This window comes from Phasianus colchicus, chromosome 8, assembly GCF_987193195.1.
Source record: "Phasianus colchicus chromosome 8, bPhaCol1.hap1.1, whole genome shotgun sequence".
Lineage (NCBI taxonomy): Eukaryota > Metazoa > Chordata > Aves > Galliformes > Phasianidae > Phasianus > Phasianus colchicus.
Window position 1 is genome coordinate 23,456,517 of NC_143443.1, and position 12,165 is coordinate 23,468,681.

At 51.5% G+C, this 12,165-nt stretch overlaps 1 long non-coding RNA gene across 2 annotated transcripts; it reads right to left on the bottom strand.

The window, feature by feature from the left end:
* Positions 1 to 350: 350 nt before the first annotated feature.
* On the bottom strand, positions 351 to 5,734 carry LOC149917074 (uncharacterized). 2 transcript variants are annotated; one of them, XR_016468564.1, is made up of 5 exons: positions 5,714 to 5,734; positions 5,337 to 5,453; positions 3,342 to 4,901; positions 2,171 to 2,305; positions 351 to 1,850 (listed from the first exon to the last, which is right to left on the bottom strand). It is a non-coding gene; the product is annotated as an uncharacterized LOC149917074 (long non-coding RNA). The 2 variants fall into 2 exon arrangements; XR_016468565.1 differs by having other exon boundaries at positions 5,288 to 5,453.
* Positions 5,735 to 12,165: the final 6,431 nt, after the last annotated feature.

Sequence of the window (12,165 nt, forward strand, 5' to 3'; positions counted from 1 at the left end):
ACAGACAACTGCTTCAAGGCCTAGTCCTCTTCAAGGATGCTCTTCACGGGGAATGGGCCTTTGGATTACATCCCCCCTTCCTGGGATCTATTCTCTCCTTTAAGATCTGGATGCTCTCCAGAGCCCTTTCAATATATCTCGTTCTCCTCTGCCATCTCATCATCGAAGCATTTTTGCCATCTGCTCATATTTATTGCCTTCGGGAATAACTCCCTTTTTATTTTTAGATTCCAGGGGCAAAACGTGGTCAGGCAGCAGTGGGTGGGGGTTAGAGTTTCTTGAAGCTCCACCTCACAAGGATACTCAAAGCATGGAAGAAAAACCCCACACAACACAACCCCCGGACAAATAGACACCAGAAATTCCGCAGAGGCAGTGTGGTTTCGGCACCACCTTGCTGAAGCCCCACTCTGCCCCTCTGCACATGGTCCTCGCAGCCTGCCCGTGTCTCCTTGCCTCTATTTATACTAAAGCCCTTGCAGAATAAAACATCCATGTAAAATCCAATTTCCTCTGAATCTCTCTCGGAGACGAGGCCCCGAGATTGAGTAGATAACCTCTGCAGTAATTGCCTGAACCACTCCTGTTTGCTGGAAAGGTGAGATCCATTTTTCAATTATCTATCTGCAGTGACAGCAGCGAGCAACGGAGCTAAGAGGAAGGAGAGAGAGAGGGAGAGGGAGAGGAAATCCAGCCAACAAGAGCCGTCTGTGTCAATCCTGGCAAACGGGAGGTACGATAGATGTGGTCACAGTTCCTGCCATCAATATCCTCTAATATAAATGTCAGCGATGCCATTTTACCCACAGTCATTTCCCACAATGCTGATTACATTATCGTATAATAGAGGGGCGCCAGCCGCACCGCTTTCTCTCCTAACCCTCCTCGCGGTAATGTGTCAATAGCCTGCCTCCATGAAACAAGTCAATTTTCTGCAGGCTTGGCAGCGGAATAAATCTGCCGACTATCTAGAGAGCTGGAGATATTTATACACACCGCGTCCTCTCGCTCTCTTTCGCCCTCCCCCTCCCCGCGTGTGCAAGCATAGATGTGTGTCCTCAGCAGAATTGAGTGATTTTCAGCCCAGACTCAATAAGAAGAGAATTTAGGGCAGTCCTACAGCTTGGCTTCCAGTAACAGCCCTACACGTTTATTTTCTTTAGCTTAACAGGAAAGAGAGAATTATGTTTAGATTTATATGACAAGGGCAGTTCTACCAAAACGCAGCGATAAGCACCACGGAAGGGGGGGAAGGTGGCAAAACCCAGGCAGGCCAGTGGCAGAGAGGGATTGCAACACCTCGCAGGTCACAGCAGGGTTCCTCTGGGAGCTGGAAAAGCAGCTCTTATTTTAACCGACAGCTCTGCTTTTAGTGCATGTCCAAAAGCACACGGCAGTGGAAGGAGGAGGGAGGCATGGGCTGCTCCATCCCTGCTGATGGACGAGGGTGGAGGTGTCTGGCTCAGCTCCCTCAGCGCCTGCAGGCAGAGTGCTCAGTGGGGACAACACACTCTGCCCACCTAGGGGTGCCCATTCTCCTTGGGCTGCCCCCAGAAGACAACTATGACAACTACTTCTTGCCATGCCTGGCAAGACCAAGAGCAAATAGAAACTTGCTTTCAGATTCCCAGGCTCTGTTTTGGTTTGTTTTGTCTTTAAACAAGACTTGCAAACGTTCCATCTGTTTTCATCAGAGTTTTGTGCAGGAGGCAAATAATGCTAGGATCGTTGCTTTTGGCTGGATGGCTCCTCCCTCCTGCTCCAGAGCACAGCAGTTTCTGGGCAGGGAGCTGGTGTTTCCTCCACCAGAAATTTCATCACCTCCACCAAGTAATTGAGAAAGCTCCATTCTGGAAGACACCAAAGATGTACAGTACGCAGTGAAACCCACGGCTCCATCACACCAACTCCCGCTCTCCAACTTGACTCAGCCCTATCTGACCAGGCTGCAAGTAGTCAGCCCCTGCCAGTGTGTGAGGACCACTCTAGAGATAGCTCAGAATGAACTGACACCACAGTCTCAAGAGCAAAGAACCCTCAATTCCAATTCTTTCTCCATGCTATCTTTGTCTGGGAGAAAATTTGTATTCATCCTGAGCTGGGTAAGGCCCTACCCACATGCAGAAGGGAGAGATTTGCAAGAAAAAGAACCAAAGTGGAAGGAACTCACAACTGCCTCATCCAAGAGCCATCAGGGCCTTCCTCTTGACACCATTAGCCTTCAGATGAGCCCAGGATTTGGAGACACACTCTGGATCACAGACTTCCTAGAATCAGGGGGATTGGGTCTCTTCAACTGCCAAGCCTGGAGACAAACCACAAAGAAGAAAGTGCATTAAGAAACCCTTCTTCAGAATGAGGAAATGGGGACTGACTCCAAAGCTCCGATTCAGATCTTTGTCTGCATATGTGGTGTGTCATTAAGGGAGAAAAGCTGGCAGCCAACTCCAGTCACTTACTACTGCACTGGCAGGCAAGACAAATGCAGAGCATAAGATAAATGAGCCACTTCCAAGAGCGAGAAAGTCAATACTATAGAGACCTTCAAACTGGAGGCTGGGGAGCAGCTTGCAGTTCAGCTCGCTGGTGCAGACGGAAAGACAGCTCTGCATGCTGTGAGCCCTTTGGAATGGTACATCCCAAAAGGATACAGGGTGGGCTTGGGCTGAGGCTCACCAGGAGGGATGGCTCATGCACCATCTGTGTTATGGGGGCTCCTGAAAGCAATCAGAGCCTTGCTGAGCATCGTATTGTACCAGAAAAGAGGATCAGTCCAGGCACAGGACAGCTTCCAATGGCACCGCAAGGAGCAAGATGAAAAAGAGGATGGTCCCAAACACCCAAAGGATGGGAACCACTCACTGCTGCAGCACAGAGATGGGACTGAACATGGCCCTGGGCTCACGCACGTGCTCTGTCCGACAGCTGAATGAAATGCAAACTGATCCACCCGAGGAAAGAAAGGAGACGTTGCCCTGCTTTTTTCAATTATATCCAGGTCCAAGGTCAGCGACCTCTTCCCTCCTGCACTGCAGTATCTTGTCACACAAAACCCAGAGAGAAAGGGAATGTGATAAAGATGAAAATGATGTGGCAGGCTCATATGTGAAAACAATCACCCTTCAATTAAGTGTGATTGATTTCCCAAATCAGAGATGCATCCACCTTCCAACAAACAGATATCAGTAAGGGGCAAATGCTGAGGAATTCAGCACACATACATCAGGGTTGGCAAAGGAACGTGCCATGCTTTGAGGCAGACTGGGTGCTCCCACTCTGGTCACCAGAACTGCCCTAGCACCCATCAGCAGCACTGCTTTAACCATGAAAGTGGAACTTACTGCTCTCCTGGTGCTTTGCCCCTCAGCTCTGCCAGGAGCACCCACCATTGCGGCATCTGGTCACAGCATTCTCCTCAGTCCTATGCATTCCTCAGCAATGGGCAAGGGCAGAATTAGCAGCACCAGGGAGGTGTTGAGATAGGAGAGAAGGCAGAATTGCAGACCTTGCACAGTTTGTGGCAGGAGAGCAGCTCAGCCTGGGCTGTTGTCCCATTTTCTCTCCCCTCATCATATTCAGTCTCTTCCAGGCCCTGAGAAGGAAGGATTTCAGATAAAAGCCTGCACTTGATCCTCCCTTCCTCCCCATAGAGAGAGGAGAAAGCCATGAATAGAGAGCCCCTCATGTTTGCAGCAGTCATTTTCACATTAATGGCAGCATATGTTTGCATCGATTCCCACCTGCAGGGCTATGTGTGTGTGCCTGCACGGCCGGCGGCCCCGCGTGTGGGTGCACCAGGTGCTCGCTGTCAGGCAGCACAAAAAGAAGCATCAGCACTCAGTGCCAGGGGGCCACGCAGGCAGCCCACTCCCTCCCCACCCCCTCCCAGCAGCCCAGCGCTTCCATCCAGCATCCCATCCATGGCAGCATTCTCATGGCAGCGCGTGAGATCTCCTCCCCTCCTCTTCTGCCCAAATCCCATGCACCCTGACTGCAGGCTCTTTGCTGTCCTTGCTCACCAAGAGCTCACATAGTCCTTGTGGACGGAGGTTGTGGAGACCTCCTCTGCTGGAGCATCCTCTGGAGGCAGCTCTCCCCCCCCACCCACACGAAGCCCTGCCGTGTCCCAAACCAGCAGTGAGGTCATCTGCTCAGTCCCCACCCCCAGCTCACAATTAGCTGCAGCCTGCTGACTCCTTTTGTGCCTTCTCCCCATGCTGAGTAGCCACAGGGCTAGCCCCCAAATATGCAATCCCAAATGACATCCCCCTGCTTTCAGGAGGGGGAGAAAGCCCTGTCCCCAGCACCCACCCACTCCACCTACACACCACTGGGCATCCTCCTCTTGTCTCTGCCCTCCCTGACACACTGAGAACACTGGCCCAGACATCCCTGCTGCAACACCAGGCACTGCAGATGGGAGCCCTGACCCTGCCTCCTGGTTCACTCCCAACCAGGGAATTCCCCAGTTCATGGATGCACTCAAACTTTTGTCAGCAAAACTTTCCACAGAGGAGACCGGGGCCTTCATCTTTTTTTCTGCTCCATTTCTTCTGCCTCTGAAATGGGAGTCGCTGTGTTTCTTTCAGCTGTGCTGCGCATCCATCTTGTCTGCTTAGATGCTGACCCGCCGGGCGCCCTGCAGACACGCTGTGGCTCCAGCAGCAGGGCTGGCGGCTCCCCAGGGGGCTGCAGGCATTGCTGCAATCACAGCCAACTCGTGGAGAATGAGAATTAGCAGTGATCCTATGCGGACTGAGAAGGCTTCTCAGGGGGCACAGCTGGGGTGAATGGAAGGAGCAAGCTTGTAGGTGCTGCTGCAGCTCAGGTGTGCAGTGGCAAGCCTCCTCCTCCCAGAGAGGCCAGGGCTGGAGAATGATCCTGCATTCTGCTTCCATTACCTGCCAAAAGATGGGAAGCAGCCGGAGCAGAGATGCAAAGGTGCCTTGCACGAGCCCTCCAGGGCATTGCTGCCTTTAAACCCACCAACTCAAAAACATATATAGAAAGCTCCTACGCCAAGCACCTTCACCCAGTATCCCCACATCACATGCTCCCAAGCCCACTCCTCCTGCAATAGCAGGGCTGCAGGGGTAGAGGACTTAGTTAATCAGTTAATTAATCCCAAACATTTTAACCCTCCGTATCCTCACTGTGCAGTAGTTTAGTAGTTTTTTTCATTAGCAGAAGTTTTATTTTGGGTGCAAACATGGATCATTCACTCACTCCCCAAAACAAAAATGAAATATAACCACATTATTAAAAGTATGTGAATGAGCATTCATACACGTGTATCACTGCCCTCTGCGTAGGAGCAGGCTGTGCTCAGGACTCACTGTGCCCTTCTTCTTCTCCTTGGCACTAGAGGCTCATGAGGCTGAAGTCAGGCAGTGTAACTCCTTCATTCTCTCTCAGCATTTTTTCAAGCCACCCCAAATGCACAGAAATACAAGCTGGAAGACAGAAGGAAATGAAGTTGACCTTCTCCTTGTGGGTAACATCTACAACATAGAGACACACACCATATCTCATCTCCTGCCAGGCTGCAACAGCTAGATTCTTTTTACAGAACTCCAAATTCTGCTTCTACCCCTACACTGTGCCAGATCTGCTACCCTCAGCCCTTGACTTCCTTCCCAAAACCAGCCCAGTGAAGATAACCTGAGCTGCAACCAACACCATCCAGTTCTAGGCTCTTGTGAAAAGGACCTACCCACCCACCCAAACACTCCAGCAGTGCTTATACACCTCTGTTCCCTGGGCTTTTATAGTGCCTCTTGGCTCTAGTAATGAGGCCTCAATCAATTGCCATCCACCCCAGTTCAATTAACAGCTCCACATGGTGAGCACCAACACCTGCAGTTCATCATCCCCTCCCCTCCTCCTGTCTGCATCTCCCTAAGTCCCAGTGTCCTAAAATTTAGCCCCACAGCTCCCAATGAAGCTTGGTGGACGTAGCACAGGAGATGACTGAGGGATGTGGCTGGTGGGGATGGGTTGATGATTGAACCCTAGCTGTCTATGCCATCCTAAATGATTCTATGGTGTGGAGGGCTGGCTCAGGCAGCCACCCCACAAGAGCTTCACCCTGCTTTGATTCAGCATTTCTGCAGTCAGTTCTGCACCAGCCCAGCTCTGACACAGCATCATCTCACAAGTGTGACTTCTGTAGGATGTGTGCACACGTGTGGAAGTCTATGCATGCATCACCATCTCCTGCAGCTGGGCAGAGGGAAGGTCACCCCTCCAATGCAGAGGTTAACAGGGTCATGCTTCCTTGTGGAAAATGCCCTTGCCTAAAATCAAGCCTCAGCCTTGCAGAAAGACAGGCCAAGAAAGCATTAAAAAAGGTCAACGATACTATCAGCTCCTCATCCAATTAGATACTGATTATCTGCACATTCAGTACAGCTGCCCTGCTAGAGCTGTGCTTAGGGAAAAGAATGTCTCCAAAATCCAGACATGGGACTGACAGGTGACACAGCACTGCTGTGAAGGGCAGGCGGCTCTGCCACCGTCCCTTCTCTTGGAGGGATGAGTTTGAGAACAAAAGCAAACAAGGATGTCTGTATTCGATTAAAAGCAGTGTTGCGGCAGCCTGCCTTGTCGGGAGTCCTCCAGCAAAATGCTTTTAATGGAAAATATCATTCTGGCAAAACCAACAGTTTCCATGGGGAAATAACACTTTTACCATTTATGTTTTTTGTGGGGTGGGTTTTTTTTTAATTATTTTTGTTCAGTCCAGAAAAAGCAGCACATTTTGGGAATATTTCCTACTAGTGGTGTCTGGAAACAAAACCTTTCAGTGGGGTGGAAATCTAGCTGGTTTAAGTCTGGAACTTGATTGCTTTATGAAGGAGATTATGCGATATGGTCCTGAGATAGTAGGGATGGATTTGCTCCCCTGGCAGGCGGTCTGACACAGAGAAAAGAGAGTTTGTGTGCTGAGTGCTGGCTGAAAGAACCATGGAAATCCCCTGCAGCTTCATCCTGCACAAGGATGCAGGATGCAGGAGCTCTCTGCACAAGGAGCTCACTGATATTTCCTTGTGCTGATAATAAGAGAGAACCATGGCCACTTTCAAGCAGCGGAACATCCGCCCGCCCTCCACATCAGCTGTGAGAACAGCTCCTGGGCTGGGCAGCAGTGCCCACTGCCCATGCTTTGTGTTTACAGCTGCTTTGGGTTTACAGCTGCTTGAGGTTCAGCCCCGCAGCGGTGGTTACCACCATCCTCCTGCAAAGGGCATCTCTTTTACTGCACAACCCCATGCAGACGCGTGCGGGCAGGATTAAGAGGCCATAATCACATTCGGCTCAATGGGCTTTGGAAAGAGAAATCAAATGAAGGCTGTGAACAAGGATGTTCCCAAGGGGGCTTAATGCAATTTGGCTAATCCACTTGGCGTGTAAATGCTTCGTTCATCCTCACCGTTCCTGCCAGTCTGCATAGGATGAAGGAGTGAGTGTGGGATGCAGACCCTCGGGTGAACCCCACTGGATGTGCTTGAGGGAGACTGGGGCCCCCTCCTGTTCCCATGGCTGCCCCTTTTGGAGGCATCTTTTGGGAGCAGTGAGATGGGCACAGCTGAAGGTAGGAAGCAGTTTCCCCCTTTAAGTGAAAGAGTGAAGGAGATGTTGGTAAATAGGTCATTAAGACACACTGTCACTCCGTTAATTTCACTGAATACATCTTTGCTCTCTTCTTCCTCCCATGGCCTGAGCTGGAGGCTCTTTGCTGGGCTGCAAGGTGGACCAGCCATTAAACCTCTTCCCACTGAGGACAGAGCCCACAGGAGGAGGGAGAGATGCTGACTCTTCCTCCAGGCCCAAGGTTTTGCTGATACAGAACCAAAACTTGAGGCAGAAAGTGGAAGGAAAAGTTTCATGGGACAGACCATAGTGCCTTTGCCAGGGGAAGAGCTGCAGACACTTCTTAATGGCAGGGGCTCACCTTGGATCCAGTGCCTGCAATCCCAATGTGCTGTCTGAGCTGCAGCCACTTCACTCCTCAGTATTTTGGGATGTGAGTATTCTTTTTGTGCAGCAGGCTCGCAGCAGAGGCTGAAGCATCGCAGCTGACAGGGGGCTGAGGACACCCCTAAATGTCACCTCCTCCAGCTGCAACCTCCATCTGGACCAGTGAGGCCACCCCACCAAGGGGTGAGTGGGAGGTGGGAGGATATGCAGCAACAGGAGATGCTCTGGTTTCAGCCATGCCTGGCCCTGTGAGAAGCTGGGGAGAAGGTGAGAAGAGCCCCAGCTCTGGCATGCATCTCTCACATCCCCCATCCCACAGGGCAGCTGCACAATCCACCACTTTCCCAGCGCTCGCCCAGGAGGGAATAACGATAATAAAAACAAAATTAGAATGACTCCTTCCCCCAGACTGGGGGGTGGGAAGGGAATGAGCTCTTGGGAACGGCTTGGATTTCACAGCCTCTCCTGGCAAACGTGACTTTTCAGAGAGAAAGTCGCCGCCACCGGCTTCTCCTTTGTGTCTGCAGAAGCCTGGTCCTCTCCCAGCCCTCCCCTTGTCACTGGATCTCATCGAAGGGCTGCAGTCCTGCCATGTCTCTGCTAGGGAAGCAGATTTGCTTTCTCTGCTGCAGGCTCTGCATTCCCAACCTCTTCTGCCCCATTTTAAGGAAGCCCCTTGGTCCCCCAGTGATGTAAAGCTTGAGATCTTTTCTTCCTACTCTATGTTTCATTATTGTGACTGCTCCTTATTGATTAATAGAACTGCTTTTGCAAACACCCAGGAATCCTGGAGAATGGTGAGCATCCTACCCCATCCCACTCCTGCACACATGTGCTGCTCCTGCAAAACACAGTGCAGCCCTTGGGGAATCAGCCTTTGGGAAGATTTGGAGCTGGGTTTTCTGTCAGACAGCCTAGCACAAGGCCGGTCCCTTGGTCATGCACAGCTGGGCATATGGGTGGCATTGTTAGTAATAGCCCAAAGGGTTTTAATCTGTGCAGCAAGGGCAGGTTGTGGCTCAAGGAACCTTGTGGGAGCTCAAGAATGGGTGGGTGGTTGGTTGGTTGGATGGGTGGAAGGGTGGAAAGTAGAAGGATGGTTGGGTAGTTGGATGGATGGGTGGTTAGGTGAAGGATGGATGGATGGATGGATGAGTGGGTATTTTTACAGTTGGGCTGCAGAAGTTGGAAGTCCCAGCCTGTCTGTTTGGGCTGGGGGAGTTTGCTGTCACATCTGGGGAAGACTCAGCTTACTGAGGCAGCCCACAGCAAGACGAGCATCTCAGCTCTGCTTGCCCTGGGGAGATCAAAAGGCCGGGTTTACAGGCAGTGGGGTCAAAGCATTGGGCTGGGGACTTCCCATGAGCAAATCATTTTTGCAACTCTGAACTTCTTGCTACATGTGCAAACCCAATTAATCACAATGCAATGGTCAGGGTTTGTTAATATTAGGGCTTGGCTGGTTTCAATGCTGGCTGCCAGCAGGCAGGGACTGAGGTGGAACTGCACAGCATAGCAAAGTGCTGGCATTCTTCCTGCTCTCTCTCAGTAGGATTTAGGACAACATCTCCCAGTGTGGTCTGTGGGATGCATTCACCTGTACCGGGTCTTCACTCATACCTACATTGCTCAGAAGTAGGAGATAAAACACGCGCACGGGAGGTGAGGCAGCAATCTATGTTTGTGCCAGTAGTGCCCCAGCCTCTAGCACTGCTTGCCAGCTCAGACCTTTCCAGACAGCTAATCTGGGGTATTTGCATTGTAGAGCAGATTACCCAGAGCCAAGCAGGGTCACGGTGTCTCCAGGGGTCAGCCCACAGCCACAGCATGAGAACGCAGTGTCAGCCTACTGCCCTACATCCCCACACCCATTTTGCCATGTACCCCTCTGAGCATCTCCCAGCTTCAGAACTGAAAGCTCTTCCCTGTAGTAAGAGCAGCTTTGAGCCATGCCCTGCAGCCCCAGCTTCTTGGAGGGGTTGTTCTCTTTGTCTCCTTTTCCCTTTTCCAGATCTGACTTAAAACAGAGATCAGGATGACTCACAGAGAGCAAAGATCCCATGACTGTTTCCCCAAGAGCCAGAATATTAGTCCTTGTATCCTGGCCATATTCCAGCTCTGGAAATTACCTTCTGCCTCCCCAGTCCCCCCTGTGGTTTCAATTGGATGCAGGCTTCTTTCGTGCTTTTGCTGAAACTGCTGCATGCAGTGAAGCAGCTGCTGCGGGAGGTGGGTGATGGGGCGATGAGGTGATGAGGTGCACCTTGGGGTGCTGGGGCAGAGCACGGGGGAACAGGACCACTGCTGCACCCAGCACTGCTCCTGGCCCCAAACCAGGCTCTGCCCCCAAGCTCAGGCCCCTCTTCTCCCCTTTCCTGCTGCAGACCCAGATGGATTTTACTTTGCTTTCCAGCACACTGCTGGCCAGGCACCATGCACTTGCTTGCTTTCCTTGTACACACCTGGACATGGGTTCCATCTTCCCTTTGTGCACTGCAGAATCTCTCTGGACTTTGGGCCATTGCAGGACTCGTCCATGTGGTAACGGCTGTGGGAGAATGGGCAGGAGGGTGGAAGGTTGGATGGATGAATGGATGCATGGAGGGGTGACTGGATGGATGTGTGAATGGGATGGATGGTGCCACCGTGCCTTCAGTGCCAGCTCACAGCAGCAGTTGAGAGCACAGCCTGTCTAAAGAGGTAGGAAGACAGGAGAGAGCCCTGCTCCACCCCAAATGCTGAGGCAAAGGCTCTGCCCATGTTGGGACCCATTTTATACAGCTTCATCCTATGGAAGGCACCAGTGCACCCCACCTGCAGAGCCACCCAATGCTGCAACACAGAGCAAATCCCAGCAGCCAGCAACCCTGGCACAGGAACCAAACCCCAGAGGTCTCCAGGCAGAAATTCTTCAACCTTGAGTTAAAAATGCAACACTGTTGAGCAGCCAGAGTTTGTGCAGGGCTCTTTGCCAGAATCTATACAAGCAAATTACTTTACTGTCAGGAATACAACAGGAGACAGAGAGAGAGAAATCCCCTGCCTGGGCACTCTGGAGACAGACCTGGAGTGCTCGGATTAATGCAGCCATCTCGCTGACATCCCCCGACATCTGGGGAATGCAAAAAATAGAGCAGTAAACCCTTAAAGTCATTGACTAGATGTGATTTGTGGATAAAATATAATATACAGTGAAAGGTGGGGACAAAATGGCCTTTAATGAAGTGTCTTGGAGGAAATCCTGTGTGTTTGAGCGCGTGCATCGAGGAGAGGTGTTTATACCCACATACACATGCTTTTCCACACCTCTAGATCTGTAAAATGTGCTGTAGGGAGCACAGCAGCAGGATCCTTGCTCCCCTCCACCGGCACACCCTTAAAGCAGGCACCCCAGCCCCGCTCCGTCACGCACTGCTGCTCAGGTTTAAGCTGGGAGCTGGAGGAGAGGCTTATTTTAGAAGCAAGTTGTTTTTGCAGCGGTGCAAAGGCGAGAGGGGAGACAGCGGGATCGTTTCAAGGGAAACCCCCTGAGCACAGGCCCAGGCTAATTTTAGGAGCCAGAACATCCTGGAGCCGTGACAAGGAACTCATGGGGACAGCACAGCAGCAGGAACGACCGTGTATGGATTGCTGCTGAGAGCTAGGTGTGTGCGCTTTGGCAGCATCCAGCTCACCACTCCATGCCTCACTTTCCCTGTCCCCAGGTGGGGGGATGCTGCCTCTGCATTGCTGAAATGGTGACATCCCTCCCCGTGGCCTGCTGAGCTAGGAGCTAGCCTTACCCCTAGCTGATCTATAACTAATTCACTTACAACACAATTGCAATATTGATTCCCAAACTGCTTTGCAGACAGTGCTAAAATGCACGGGTGCGTTCAGCGGAGAACAGGCTGACAAAGAGCTGCGATGCGGGGAGAGCATGGGTCAGCACCCACACTTGTGGGGGAGGATGGGGTGATCCCAAAGGGACTCTGGGGGACACTGCCATCCCCTGCCCTGCTCGCACCACAGCCCTAAGGTTCAGTCGTGTTGCTGTTGCAAAGGCTCAGCTCAGCTGGAGGAAAGTTCCACTTGGACAGAGCACAGCAGAGGGGAAAAGTGATCTTAAACTGGCAAAAATAGAGCATCAGCCTCATATAATTTCTGTGAAAACAAGATTTATTGAAGTTCTGTCTGTGGAAATCA